This window comes from Equus quagga, chromosome 16 (genome assembly GCF_021613505.1).
Source record: "Equus quagga isolate Etosha38 chromosome 16, UCLA_HA_Equagga_1.0, whole genome shotgun sequence".
Lineage (NCBI taxonomy): Eukaryota > Metazoa > Chordata > Mammalia > Perissodactyla > Equidae > Equus > Equus quagga.
Window position 1 is genome coordinate 22,637,746 of NC_060282.1, and position 14,762 is coordinate 22,652,507.

Here is a 14,762-nt window from a genome sequence, read left to right on the forward strand (position 1 = left end):
AAGGGACCATGTCTTCTTAATGGTATAAATGTTTAGTCTTTTTTTTCCAGATTATTTTATTAAATGAAAACATTTAGGTTTCTTCAATTCTACTAGAACATATCTATTTTTTTCCATTCATACTGTTATCTTAACCCCATATATTATATGATGTTTCCTCTACCTTTTTTTAATAGTATTTTTAAATCATATATTAAATTATTGTGTTCCATGGATGAACTTTCCTAATTTTAAAATATTACCATATGGATTCCCTTATTATTGCTTAAAATAAGTTTTAGAACAGATCTCATAAACTTAATTTTTCCTTATAGTTCTTCTTTTAAGAACGTTCTTTGAGGGGTGGCCTGCTGGCTTAACTGTTAAGTTCGCATGCTCAGCTTCAGTGGCCCAGGATTCACCGTCTCGGATCCCAGGTGCAGACCTACGCACTGCTCATCAAGCTATGCTGTGGCAGGCATCCCACATATTAAATAGAGGAAGATGGGCACAGATGTTAGCTCAGGACCAGTCGTCCTCAGCAAAAAGAGGAGGATTGCTGGCAGATGTTAGCTCAGGGCTAATCTTCCTTAAAAAAAAAAACAACAACAAAAAAGAATATTCTTTGAGCCAGCCCTGATGGCCTAGTGGTTAAAGTTCAGCGTGCTGTGCTTCAGTGGCTCAGGTGGGGTTCCCAGGCACAGAGCCACACCACGCATCTGTCAGTAGCCATGCTAAGATGGAGACTCACATAGAAGAACTAGAAGGACTTATAGCTAGAATATACAACTATAAATTGGGACTTTGGGGAGGGAAAAATATTCTTTAATAATGATACTCATATTCTTTTGAGTTAATTTTCAAGTCATTTGAAGGGTTACTGCTAATGGCTGCTCGTATTTATTACCATCTTTTCTAAATGCCTAGAAGCTAGATAATTGTTAATTTAATTATGGATTGGCATCAAACTTAGCTGTTTGTCATTTCCAGCATCCACCTTTCCCCACTTCTAAAACTGAATATTTTCCCATCTCTGAGCTTCTGCAGCCTCTTCCATTTTTCATGATTACTTGAGTGATAATAACAATAGCTCTGAGATTGCACCTGTGTGTTTCCTTGGTGTCTTGGAATGCAATTCTCTTTGAATTGTCCATTCAAACTTATTAAATGAATGAATATGTTTTAAACCGTCTTCATTGATATCTTAAGTTGTAATTCCACCCCGTACACATTCCACCCTCCTACTTGAAAAATTTTAACCATAGTTAAATCAGAAAACTAACTCATTCCTCTTCTATATAATTTATGTAGCCATCCATTTACTTTCTGCATTCATTCAATCAAAAAAGTATTTATTTTCCAGGTTCTATAAAAGTTCTCTGCAGTTATAGTGATGACCAATATGCACATTGTCCCTGCTTTTGTGTGGCTTAAACTTTGAGGTCTTTTCTTTCCCCAGTCCCAAAAATAACTGGAAGAAGGGATAAAAAGAGAAAACTGGAGTTTGTTAAATTTCAGATTTTTAACCAGAAAAGTAAAATTTTTACAGATACATTTCAGTTACTTTTCCTAATTTTGTCATTTATTCCACAGTTAATCATCAAAAGTAGGCAGCAATTTCTGGGCTTGATGAGCCTTGTCAGACTCTTTGCCGCATCTTAGATGTGTTTCAAGACCACAAACCTATGCAATTGTTTGGTCAGTTCTGAGCCCCATAGAAGGAACTTACCAACCACCCGGATGAATCTCTTCCCTTTGGAGGAACTAGCTGTGTTCTTCCCAAAAGTATGGACCTATAAGTTCTCCTTAGCAGTCAATACAGGATGGTCCTACTTCATCAGGAGGTTTGAAATTAATCTCCAAGAGGAAACTCTGTTGTGCCTTCCCCACTTATCTTTCCGTCAGTCTTACATTCTTCCACTCTCTTAATTCTCACATTCATTTCTCTATTCTCTGCCAGTGGGTACTGCTTTCCTGCTTTCTGTTTGCATCATTTCCACCATCCCATTTTAAGAAGCTATCATCCTTTCCTACAAGGGTAGTATACTGGGGTGTTTCTCAGCTTCTTCATTCATTTTCTTCTCTAACAGGTTACATAAAGGCAAACATTGTTAAGTCTTCAAAATGAATTTTGAAGGTCCCTACAACAGTTTTTTTGGTATTCACAATTTTGATGCTCAGATTAACTGACTCTTCATCTTCTCCCCACCCCACCGCCCACGCCCCAGGAACTCTTTCTGTAAAGTTTGCAAATAGCATTTAGATGAATTAAGTTGTTTATCACAAATATTATAAAGTTGAGAGATATAAACATGGACTGGGTTTCTGGTATATGTAGGAGTCGATAAAGGAAATTAGAGGGAGGTTTAAGCTATATAAAAATGGCTCCATCTAAGGGAGAGTCCATTCGAATCACATCTGCTTAAAAGGCCAAGGAGAGTTTACTCTAGTCAGCGCCACGGGGATGACCAAGCCTAAGAAAACTAGTCCCAGCTAAATCACTCTGGAATATGAGGCAGATTCCCAATCAAGATGATTAACATTGGCCTATTCAGCACATGTGTCTGTAGTCAAACTATATTAATCAATCCAACACTTTTTTATTCAGTATCTACAATGTGCCAGACATTGTGCTGGCTTCTGAGGCTATAGGAGATGAAAGATTCCTGATGTTAGGAATCTTAAGGAGATATTTACATACTGAGGAGCAGATAATAATGTATTGGATAAGAAGAGTTATGATAAAGGAAGTGCAAGATGTTGTAGAAACATACAGGAGAGTCACCAAGTCTAGACTAGGTGTGTTGGAGAAGACCTTCCAGGAGGAAATGACTTCTCACCTAAAACCTGAATGTGAAAAAGCTACTCAAAAGTGAGGTGAGGATGGGTTTGAGTGGTGGTCCTGCCTGAGGGAACAAGGAAATATAGATGTCATATATTATCAAGCTATATTAAATTTGGGCCTGTATTTCATCATAGATAAATTGAAATCGAAATCTACTATTTCTATCTAGCTACATATTGGAGTTATATTGCCCTACTCACTAGAATACTCTAAGTCCAACAGCCAAGGCTCTATTGTTTCTGGACAGTGCTTGGCTAGGCACTGCCAGTATTGACATTGATGACTTCCTTTTTTGTTTGTTTTCATAATTGACCAACTTCCCCCTTTTCTCCATCTCCAATCCCAAAATTAACATAATATAAAAGCTATGATAATATACTCAAACAGGTTACTTCAACATTCTGCTGGCATAAAAGCTATCCTGACTCCATCAAGGGTCTCTCTATATGTGTGTTCTGACTAGTACTTATTAGTTTGCAATCTGACTCTCAGAAGGCAATCTATTTTTCTGTTTCTAGGAGTTACCTTATTGTGGCTCTCCACATTCTCGTGCTCCTAACTTATTGTTTGCTTTCTTTTCAGTAGACAGAAAAGAGCACAAATTTAATTTGGAATCAAATGGATCTTCTACCCAAAGGACCACTGTCCAACCATGGATGCTGTTCACCAGTAAAAATATTCAACCATTGTTTTGTGATTATCGCTAAGAAATGGTACAAATACAATTTCAGTAGTTGAGGGGAAATTAACTGTTTTCTAACAGTCCTTCAAACATTAGACTCTTGCTTAAAACTAACAGAGAAGATAAATATAAGAGTTTATATAGTCCAGTAGCACACAATCTCTGAAATGAAGATAAAAATGTCAAGAACAAAAGATCTTAGAGGTTATTATTCTCATTGTATGGAAGGGGGAAAATATCTTTATGTGACTCCTGGCTCAATAATACTGCAGAAAAATCAGGTCATGCTGCACTTTAAAAACTCTTAAATGACCTTTCTGGCCTGTCAAAATTAGTGGAGAAAATTTTAATGATACTCAGATCTATTGACGTTTTATGTGCTGAACTTTCTTGAGAAATTAGGGGACAATATGCTATTATAAAGTTTCAGTTCTACTTCTTCTCTTTTACTGTCATAACTTTGGATCACACATCTTTTTTTCTGTTTTTTTTTTTTTAAGAATGCAAAGCTTTAGAAAACGACATCATTGAGAGTTTTGTTCAATGTTTTCAGGGTTTGTCATTTTTGCTGGTCATCAGATGGCTCTATGTCATTTATGTCAATACATGAGAGTAATTGACCAAGAAATTTCATTGACTAATAATGTTGGTCATTCATGCATAAGTGTCTAGACCTCTCTGCCATATTGTTCTTTTAGAAGAAAGCTCTCCCTAACTCCCCATTTTCAGCTCCCGGGAAGTAACTTGCTCTTTAAGATTTATATGATCTTTGACCTCTACGTGAGGGAAATAAAGAGTGACTTGTTTGTGGGTAACTATGAAATATCCTTTGGTTATGAACGCCTCCTGAGTTGACTGGCCAATGTTTGTGTAACAATTGCACAGTTACAATACACCCTTGAACACTGTGGGTGTATTGAGAGGTATCTGGGAGATGTAATGTACTTTAAATTACAAGAAGTAATTTGATCTGAATAAGGCAACTCCAAAGAGAGCTCATTATGCTTCACCAAAATGCAATTGCAAACTGTAATTGGATTTCTTTTTAAGATGAACAGCAAACCCAGGGAAGTGATGCATTTATCATTTTGTCAAGCTCTTTCCAGAACTTGAGCAATAGGGGCGATGGCACACAGTGTTACCCCTTTAGGAACAGAGAGTATTCTATAACTCAGATAGGGTAGGAAGATATTGCTGTTCCTCTTCTCCTGTACACAATAGCCCTTAACGAGTTTTGAGCAGGGGAGGTATTATTCAGTGGACATTTTTAGAAGGTTAATCTGAGAACAACGTTTAGAGAAGATTGGGGGTAAGAAAAGAAATTAGAGGAAGATAGAATATAAGACTGTTGTACTAGTCCAAACCTATAATGTTGGGGTTTGGACTTGGGTTGGGGTGATGGGATTGGAATGGAAGATGTAGGTATGGGTAACAATTCAACACAAACGCACCCACAGCACTTAATAACTAGTTCTATATTGGAGATACTATGTAATGGAAATAACCCTGGTCAGAAAAAAAGAGGTTTTCAGGGCAAGATGGAGGCTTAGTTTTCTATTTTATAAAATAAAGGACTGGCACTAGAATGATCTACAATTCCTTTCCAGGCCTAACATTTTAAGATAGGAAGATTGTTAAGGCATTATAAGTTTGCCCTTCATTCCCTGTAGCTAGACTTAAGATCAGGAAAGAGTGAAAAGTATAGTTGCTTTTTGGTGTCTCTCTGACTTCTCACTGGCACCTCAGCACCCCAAATAGATTCCCGGCTCACCCAGGCCCTCAGCTTTACAACCATAGCAACCTTTCTGATCCCTCTCCTGAGTGAAAGGCCGTATGTCTTAGATGTACTTATGTTGGTGGATTGAGTCTCCTAAACTAAAGCATTTTTTCTCAGAGATGATCATATTTTATCTTTGTATAGTCGGCCCAATTTTCAGAAATATTCACATTTCATTTAGACTTCTCAGGAACACTGTGAGGTATATAAACATTGGAGGTGTCAGTGTGCCTATTTTACAGATGAAGAAACTGAGACTGGAGACAATTAAATAGGTTCCAGAAGATCACAGGGCTAATAAGAAGCTAAGATAGAATGGAATGCAGGCTTTCTTACTCCAAGCCCATTGCACTTCCCACTCTATTAGCATATTCACGGAAATTTTAAGTCCCTGGGCATGAATAGAGAAGAAGTGTTTTTGGGCCAGGGGCATTTGAAACTATTCAAAGATCACCTTTTGGCCCGTTTTTCTACTTCCAAATATAGTCCCTGTAACCATCTCATTTTGAATAGTTCTGACAATATTCCACCTAGTAATCCGTAGCAATAATGATCATAATCACACTTTCTCCCTGACCATCCCAAAGAACGTTTAGTGTATTAATGTTGTTAATTAATCTTCATGACATCCTAGCAAATGAAGCAGATTGCAAGTAGGATGTCCCACTTGGCTGACTGGGAAGCTGAGGTAGAAAGCAAGGTTACAGAGCTGCCTCAAGGTGAGAATAAATCAGCAGAGTTGGTGAGCCAAGAATAGCCTTTTCACAGCTGAAGCTTAAAAGTCTATTGGGAAGGGGCTCATGCTATTCTCCTCAGAAGATTACTGTTCAGGCACTAGAAAAAAATTGCCACTTTAAAGCCAAGCTTTTCTTCGCTTAGTTATTTTTCAGTGCTTTTGAATCGCTATTTCTCTTCTTTTGCGGGTTCCTACACTTTTGCAACCAAGGTGACTCATCTTTCTCTCTTCTGGGAGAACATGCCTAATTGTCCTGCAGATGACAATCTCCTTTACCCCTGCAGTGTCACCTCCCCCTTACCTTCTCTGAGGTTGGAGCACTCCAATTTTTAATGGCTTCTCAGGAATCCGTCCCATTGGTCTTCTTGTCCCTTACTCAGGGACTTAAAATGGAGTCTTGTCTTCACAGCACATGTTTCTCCATTGGGAGGAAGAACGTTTATTTCCAAAGTTGTATTTCAATATTTTATTTTCATCCGAGAGAAGATTGAGTGACTTCATCTCTCTGTGTTAAAAATGATGATTGTGTCCGCAACCACGTGCTCAGTCCAAGCTCTGTGTGGTTTCTGTGGTTACTGCAGCATTGGAGGATCAGCCGTGTAGCAATGACTGATTGCTCTGTGGCGAAGCTAAGGAGAGTGCTGTTTCTCTGTGGCAGGGAGTCTGGTTACACTGGGGGAAAGGAATGGGATTCCTGTAGGCTGACAGGAAGACCATAGTTATCTGTGGGAAAAGGAATGATTATGTTGCTCTGTGTTGGGAAATGTGGTTGCCTTTAACCTTGAGCCTGACCAAAGAACCCCGTTATGATTTATTTTGACACTGTATTTCAACCCCCCACAACAATCTTTCAAACATCACCAGGAAGAAGATTATCAAAATAATATTACTCTGATGGTAAAAGTATCTTTAAAAATCTAAGCCACTTAGCTCAGCAAAGATAAAAAGGCTAAACAAAGCCCACACCGAAAGATTACCAAAATATTTGCTGGCCCTCTTTTCAAAATCATTTTCTGTGACATTTTTTAAAAAGTTTCATGTGATGCAGACAGGTAGTACGGGCGTGGGAAAGAGTTCAAGTAACCTTTTTATGAAGTATTTGCTGAATTCTTATCTTCTGTAACTTGAGAGAAATGAAATGGTAGAGGAAAAGATTAAAATGCTGGCAGAGTTCTAGCAGCTTCAAGGGCAGGGATGGCAAATAAATGCTACACGTGTTACCACCTGCTGTTCCCAAGTTCATGGCAGACATCACTAATGGATCACATCACTCTTCCTTGCTGAGACTGTTCTCTGTTCGCAGTCTTTCTCATCACGGCATAAGCAGCAACAGTAAGATTTTAGGACTTGGTTCTCTAGTTGACAACGTTTTACCCTCCCTGTTTTAGAGCATGCTGACTTACCCTGCTTTCTTCCAAAAGAAAACTGAAGGTACAGAGAAACTGGGCTTGGGTGATGGGTGGGGTGTGTTGGTATTAATATAATTAAGGTATTTTCCAAGTGATCTAGGCTAATCCAAAGTTTGAGGCTATGATAGAATTATCTCCAAATTTAGGACACTTAAAAATACCGCATAATTAATGGAAGAAATGTAATATAAAACATCAAGTTTTACCTTTTGAATTAAGTTTGATAATACAAAGTCTGGGAAAGGATTGTGGAAACATGCAGTCTCATTCACCTTGGAACATATAACTTGGCACCATAATTTTGGAGGGCAATTTAGACAATTTAGGTATTAAAAAATTTAAATGCACATACCATTTGTCCCAGCACTTCCACCTCTATGGATATATTTCCATACGTATTTAAAGACATGTATTTTAAGGATATTCATTGCAGCACTGATTGCAAAAATAAAAATAAAAGATACAATCTATATATCTCTCAGTATAATACTATGCAGACATCCACAAGAATGGGATAGGTACAAATGTGATAAATGGTATTGTTTCTTTACAATTATTCAATTCTTTCTCATCCTAGGTATGCGTCATTGCTCCATTGACTTCATGCTTGGCCATATAACATGCCTTGTCCATGGGATGTGAATGGGTGCGATATTTGCCACATTCTAAAATGTGATTGCCTAGCTTGGATGGGGCCCTTTCGTTCTAAGTATCATATGAGCATAATGTCACTTAGTGACTATTTATCAGCTTGGATTCCAGAATGAGAAAATGAGTTGAACAGAGCCAGATGAACCCAGCTAGGTCAAGCCAAGCCCACAGAACCCCAGCTGATCTGCAACATTCATGAAAGGTAAGCAGTAAATAAATATTTGTTGTAAGCCACTGAGATTCTGAGATTATTTGTTATAAAACATTACTGCAACAAAATGTGACTGATATATCTAATTTAGAAAAAATGCCAGGGATACGCTAATTGAAAAAAGCAAATTACATAACATAATATGACTGGCATTTAAAAATTAATCTATCTATCATCTATCTATCTATCTATCTATGTATCCATCCCTCCATCATCTATCTTTGCTTCTATATGCATAGAGAATATCTGAAAAGATATAGAGACAACTGTCAACAGCAGGTACCTCTGGAGTGGTTGAGGGCCGGAGGGATACAGAGAAAAGGGACTTAGTATTTAATTCCTTATCTTAACTGAAATTTTCATCAAAATAGGTCACTTATTATAATAAAAATATTAACAAAGGTTTTTGTTTGTAGTATTTGCTATTTCAAGTATTTGTTCTAATTTTGCTTATTTATTTTATGAGATCATTATACCTTTAAAGTACTATGAGTTCTGGTGGGGAAAAAAATCCATAAGAAATGCCAGGGCTCTGATAAACAAACACAAACAAGCTGTGTATCTATTCGGTAGAGCCATAACTGGGATCTCACCTCAGAGACCAGTCCCAAATGCTGAGGAAGTAGGTAGAGAAGAGAGGGGAGGTGGCAGTGGTGAGCTGCTGCCCAAGTTCACGTTCCTCAGTCACCAGGACAAAGACAAATACTGAAAGTTTGAGACCAGAGGGGCGAATGCTTTCTCTTGCTCTCTCTGTCTCTCTCTCTTTCTCTGGCTCTCTCTCTATTAAGGTCAGAATAGACTTTTTCCCTGTGAAAAGCAAGGAATCATATTTATAGCATGTCTAACATTTTTTTCTAACTTAAAAGATAATGAAAGTGGCCCTCCCAGTGGTATAGTGGTTAAGTTCCTAGCTCCACTTCACGCACTCGGGGTTCACAGTTTCGGATCCTGGGCGCAGACCCACACACTGCCCATCCCAGCCATGCTGTGCAGCGTCCCATATACAAAACAGAGGAAGACTGGTAGAGGGTAGCTCAGGGACAATCTTCCTTACATACGTACGCACACACAAAATGATGAAAAAGGCTGACCCCAGACAAAGCTTTGAAGTAGTTCCTTCGCTGTTCTAAACCAGTCTTTCCTTTGTCCTATTCCCTTGTGATTCGTTTGTTGGAAAAACAAAGATCTCTTTCCCCTTGAGGCATTGTTCCTGCTGTTTCCTCTGCACAGAATATCTGTCTCTCATCTCTCCCTTTCACTTTGTTAATTCCTGGTTACCTTCAGAACTCAGATGTCACTTCATCCAAACACCTGCTGTCCACCAAGGCCCGATAGTTGCCCTACTGTGTGTCCCACTATTGTGTATATAACAGAAGTGTGCAACCCTCAGGTTCTGCTGTCAATGCCCGCGTATTTGTCCTTCACATCCAGTGAGCTCTTTGAGGTCAGGCACTGTGTCTTATTTATCATCGTATCCCTAATAGCTCACCCTGTGCTTAAAGTGTAACAGGTGCTCAATAGATACTTGCTGAATCAGTGAATAAAGTGTGCTGATTTGACTAAGTAATCTGTACTTAGATCTTACTGTCTTGCCTTTTAGGAATTTTTGTCTTTTAATGGAAAAGGGCAGGAGTTTTAGATTCTTCTGTTAATAGGCTGGTAGGAAAGTCATTTTTTCCAGAGGAGACTTATGATTCTTGGGTGGCTAAGTGTCTTGATCTGGCTGGGACTGAGGGATTCCCTGGAATGTGGGACTTCCAGTGCTGAGAAGGGACAGTCCTAGGCAAATTGGGATGGCTGGTCGCTCTACTTTTAGATCAATCACATAGGAAACACCAGTTCTTCTTCTATACAGATCAAGACAAACTGTGCCATCCTCCTCTCACTAGAGTTCAGAAAGAATACCCACAATTAATATGTTATTGCTGATATTTCTATTTCTCCTATCCCTCAGGGGGTCATTGCATTTTCATTTATAGTTCACGTGGTTTTCAATGGACACATAAAAGATATTGATTACAATCTTCCGTCCCTTCCTGATATGTCCGCAGAAGGTTGTCAGTCAATGTGAGGAACGTATTAAGAGTATAAAGTACTTGGAGGGCACGGACTATGGCTGTTTTTATAGTGACAGGAATAGTACTAAATGAATGCTGCTTTCTTATCAGAGCCTTTTCTTGCCAATATCGGTAATGAGAGAGAGAAGGGTTTCAAGACTGTTAGGCATACACTGAGTTACACCAAGTTATTCGTTCTGGCTAAGAGTCAAGGACCCTTATGCAAACATACCTCGAATAGTCCTCCAAGGAACCTTTATATGCTAGAGCTAGACAGACAGGCTCTTGTCTTTGTCAAGTCTTCAGGTTTCTACCAGAAGTCAAACTGCCTTCCCCCAAAGGGAAAAGGATTGGCAGAGGCAGCTAGTGGGCGCAGCTGTGAAATGCAGCATTTCCAAACCCAGATTCTGTCAGGAAATCAGCTCTCAGGCTGGCAGCTGTGCTCCAGCTGTGATGAAGTGCAAAGGGCTATCCCAGAAGACAGCTGAGACCAAACTGAATCCCTGCTTCCAACTGCTCACTCTTCTTCGGAACACTGAAGTTTTCTCCAGAAGCATCAGATTACACCAAACAGGGATGTTCTCCAAAGTGTGACTTGGCAAAGCTTTGACCTCTCTGCAGTCTTTTTCTCTTCTCTGTACTTTCCATGGAACTTGTGTTCTGGGCCAATTAGAGGCCTTGGTGAGAAGGGGCAGAAGGAGAACATTAATTTGAAAAGAGCATGCCTTGACCATTCATTTGGTGAGCAAATATTATTTGAGCACCTGCTCTCAGTTGCATGTTCTCTGTGGCTGTGGGCACATCATAAGTAGTTTTATCTGTGACCTTCCTCATTTCTTCTATCCACTGGGTGAAGCTCTTAGAGCATCAGAACACCGAAGTGGTATAGCGCTAGGTAGAGGCACATTGTACAAAAGGAGTGTATTCGGAATATTTTTTTAAGAAAACTTGTCGATGGGATAATTATTAAAACTGTGATAGTAAGATGTTAGAAGAAGCAGTATAAATGCAAGACAGTGAAACATAGAAAGAAACAGCCAAAGGGAAGGACATCAAGGATTGACTGTGAGCCCATCACTTCCTCCCACCTAACCCTCGCTGTAGGCTTGCTCTCCTGTTGTTATAACCTGGATAAGCCTCTTATTCCAGGGATGCTCACGATGCCTCCCTTTGTTGGCTTCGTGGCTCTGGGTAGAGATGACCCCTTAGAATGGGAGTGGTAACCATGAATGGTGACATGGCATGCAACATCTGTTCCCACAGACAGAGAGGAAGGAATATCTCCTGTCCTAGCTACTATTACTGAGTAACAAGCCACCTTAAAACTTAGAGGCATAAAACAATAATTTTATTTTGTTCACAGATTCTGTGGGTCTGCAATTAGGACAGGGCAAACAGGGATGGTTTGTCTCTGCTCCATTCTGTCTGGTACCTCAGTTGGGAAGATAAGAAGGCTGGGACTGATGTGAAAGATGGAGTCTGGAATCATCTGGAAGCATCTTTACTTACATCTTTGGAGGTTGATGCCTGTTGTTGGTAAGACCTCAGCTGGGCCGTTGGCTGGAGCACCTACGTGTGGTCTCCTCTCCATGTGTTCTCTGCATGGACTGATTTGGGCCTCCTTACAATGTGGTGGCTTGTTTCCAAGAGCAAGTGTTTCAAGACAGCAGGCGTGCATGGCATTTTTTATATATCCTTTGAGGTCAGTTCTGTGCTACCCTGTTGGTTGAGGCAACAACAAAGTTCTATTCAGGTTCAAGGGGGAGGAGACAAAGACCTCATCACTTGATGTGGGAATGTTAAAGTCACATTGTAAAGATGAACATGTAGCATAGATATTGTTGTGGTCATCTTTGGAAAATACTGCCACATCTTCCTAAGTTAAAAGTTTGAGAAAAGAGGTTAGAATTTAGGCAAGGGTGGGGGACTAGAAGCCATGCCTTTTTTCTTTGGAAATTCTGACTTTCTGAATGTGCTTTGTTGATTAAGCCTCTATACCTTTGCCTGCAGTTTATTATGCCATGAACGCAATTTCCTGTCTTTTTTGTCAGACATACTTTGACTTAACGTTCCAGATGTAATTCTATTGACACCTCATTGGTAAAATCTTCTCTGGTGAACCAAGATAGAATTAATCACACATTTCGCTGTGTTCCAAATAGTAACTAATATGTAATGGGCACTTCTCTATGTACCAGGCAAAGCTCCAAGTAATTTACATGTTTTAAATAATTCATTCTTCCCAGAAAGCCTATAAGGTAAAGACCATTATTACTATTCTTATTTTCCAGATGAAGAAACTGAGGCACAGAAGGATTAAATAACTTGGCTAAGGGCATACAGCTTAAAAGTGGCAGAGCCAGGATTTAAGGCAGAGTGAGGCAATATGCCACAACCACTGAGAGGGACTATGGGAGTGAGATTTCAGAATGATGTTTATAGAAAATATTTACTAAATCATTTACCCCAAAAGGGTAGTTGGGAGGTTAAACCAAATTCCCAGAACCTTGGTCAACTCAGTCCTTTTGGTACCTTAGGTACCAATGCCCCCTCACAGTGTCCAGTGCATCAATGACTCAACTAAGATCAGACATCAAAGCACTAACAGGAAAAATTTTCCAGCAACGCAAACCTACTGTTAAAAGAGGAGCATAAAAGCAGCCTGAGACCACACAATTTTAAAATCATTATTTCATAAATATTTCTGTGAAGTCTGGGAAGGGTTAAGGATGTGACAGTCTCTTTTCTTCCCGTGGAAGAAGCAGAATTTTAAATAGCTCCGCTTCCCCACTTTGGCAGGGTTCTGACTTCGGAGGATGCCTCTAACTGCTCAGAAACACACCTTCTCTCCTTGAGAATCCTGGCAAATGATTTAGGCATTTGACTTTTCCTTTGCAGCTTTTCCTGCCCTACCCCCATCCTCCCAACCCACACATGTCTGTGCAGTCACTAAGCGTGAGTGTGCAGTTGCCTGAACTTGTTCTCCACACACCCCTTTTTGAAGAGTTTCTCAAGTGAATGGGCAAGGGATGTGAAATGTCATTGGGCAATTCTTAATTTTTCTTGAAAGAAAATTATGTTAACTGTAGTCTGATGACATGGGTAGTTAGCATCAATATGCAAATGGCATATCTCACTTGGAGAAAGTTAGCACTCAAGATGCCAGGGATTGCAGATGCTTCAGGGACAGGAAAACTCAACCTTCTCAGACGCAGAGACTTCATCTAAAAGTAATCTTGGACTTTTATTTCTTGTAAGAGGCTTTCCAAAGCCTGTGTGGTCCCATTTTTCTGCTGCCAATACTACTACCATTGTCACAGACCTGAACTCCCCCTCCAAAACCTAAGTGAGGTTATAGAAAGCCATGAATCATTTCTAACTTTGGAAATCCAACACTCACTCTCTGTCAGAGGTCTCCAAAGTCATCCAGTATCCAAGAGGTAGGTTAAAACGCTTACCTCAGGGGCTGGCCCAGTGGCATTGTGGTTGGGTTCATGTGCTCTTCTTCAGCGGCCTGGGGTTTGCCATGCTGTGTTGGCATCCCACATACAAAGCAAAGGAAGATTGGCAACAGATGTTAGCCCAGGCCCAATCTTCCTCACCAAAAAGAAAAAAAAGGAAAGAAAAAAATGATTACCTGACTCCATGTTGGAGGAGATCATTGACAAGATGTGACCACTGGTTCACCTGTGACTTGGACCTGGGCAATTGGAAGCTCCTCACCCACTCCCCTGTCCTTGGAATGTATATTCGGCTTATTGTTCCCATAAGTGGGAGCTGTTCCAAGGATGTAGACTTGAGAGAGTATTGTTTTATTGAGACGATCTGGACTGAATACGTGACGGAACTCAGTTAAGGCCTCTATATTAACTTTTAAGATTCTGACAAGTGGCTGTGGAGGTCTACTTGACTTGTGGTGGCCAAGACAAGTCTTACGTAAGTTCCCTCACTTATTAAACCTACTACCTACCAATCTGGAGTGATCTGCCTTTGTCTTCTGTCTCTCCTTGCCCTCCAATTAAGGGCCAGTTTATAAACCAACACTTAATGTGACCAATTCCTTTTCCTTCCCCACAAGCCAAGGTTCCCAGCAGGGTGATTGTCTGAATACCACACTATTCCCTCCAAGTCATCATTTTTTTTCTTTTTTTGAGGAAGATTGGCCCTGAGCTAACATCTGTTGTCAATCTTCCTCTTTCTGATTGAGGAAGATTGTCGCTAAGCTAACATCTGTGCCAATCCTCCTCCACTTTATGTAAGATGCTGCCACAGCATGGCCTGATGAGCGGTGCTAGGTCTGCACCCTGGATCCAAACCTGTGAACCCCGGGCTGCCAAAGCTGAGCATGCGAACTTAACCACTATGCCACCGGGCTGGCCCGCAATTCATTTTATATAGCCCCACTTTCTATTATT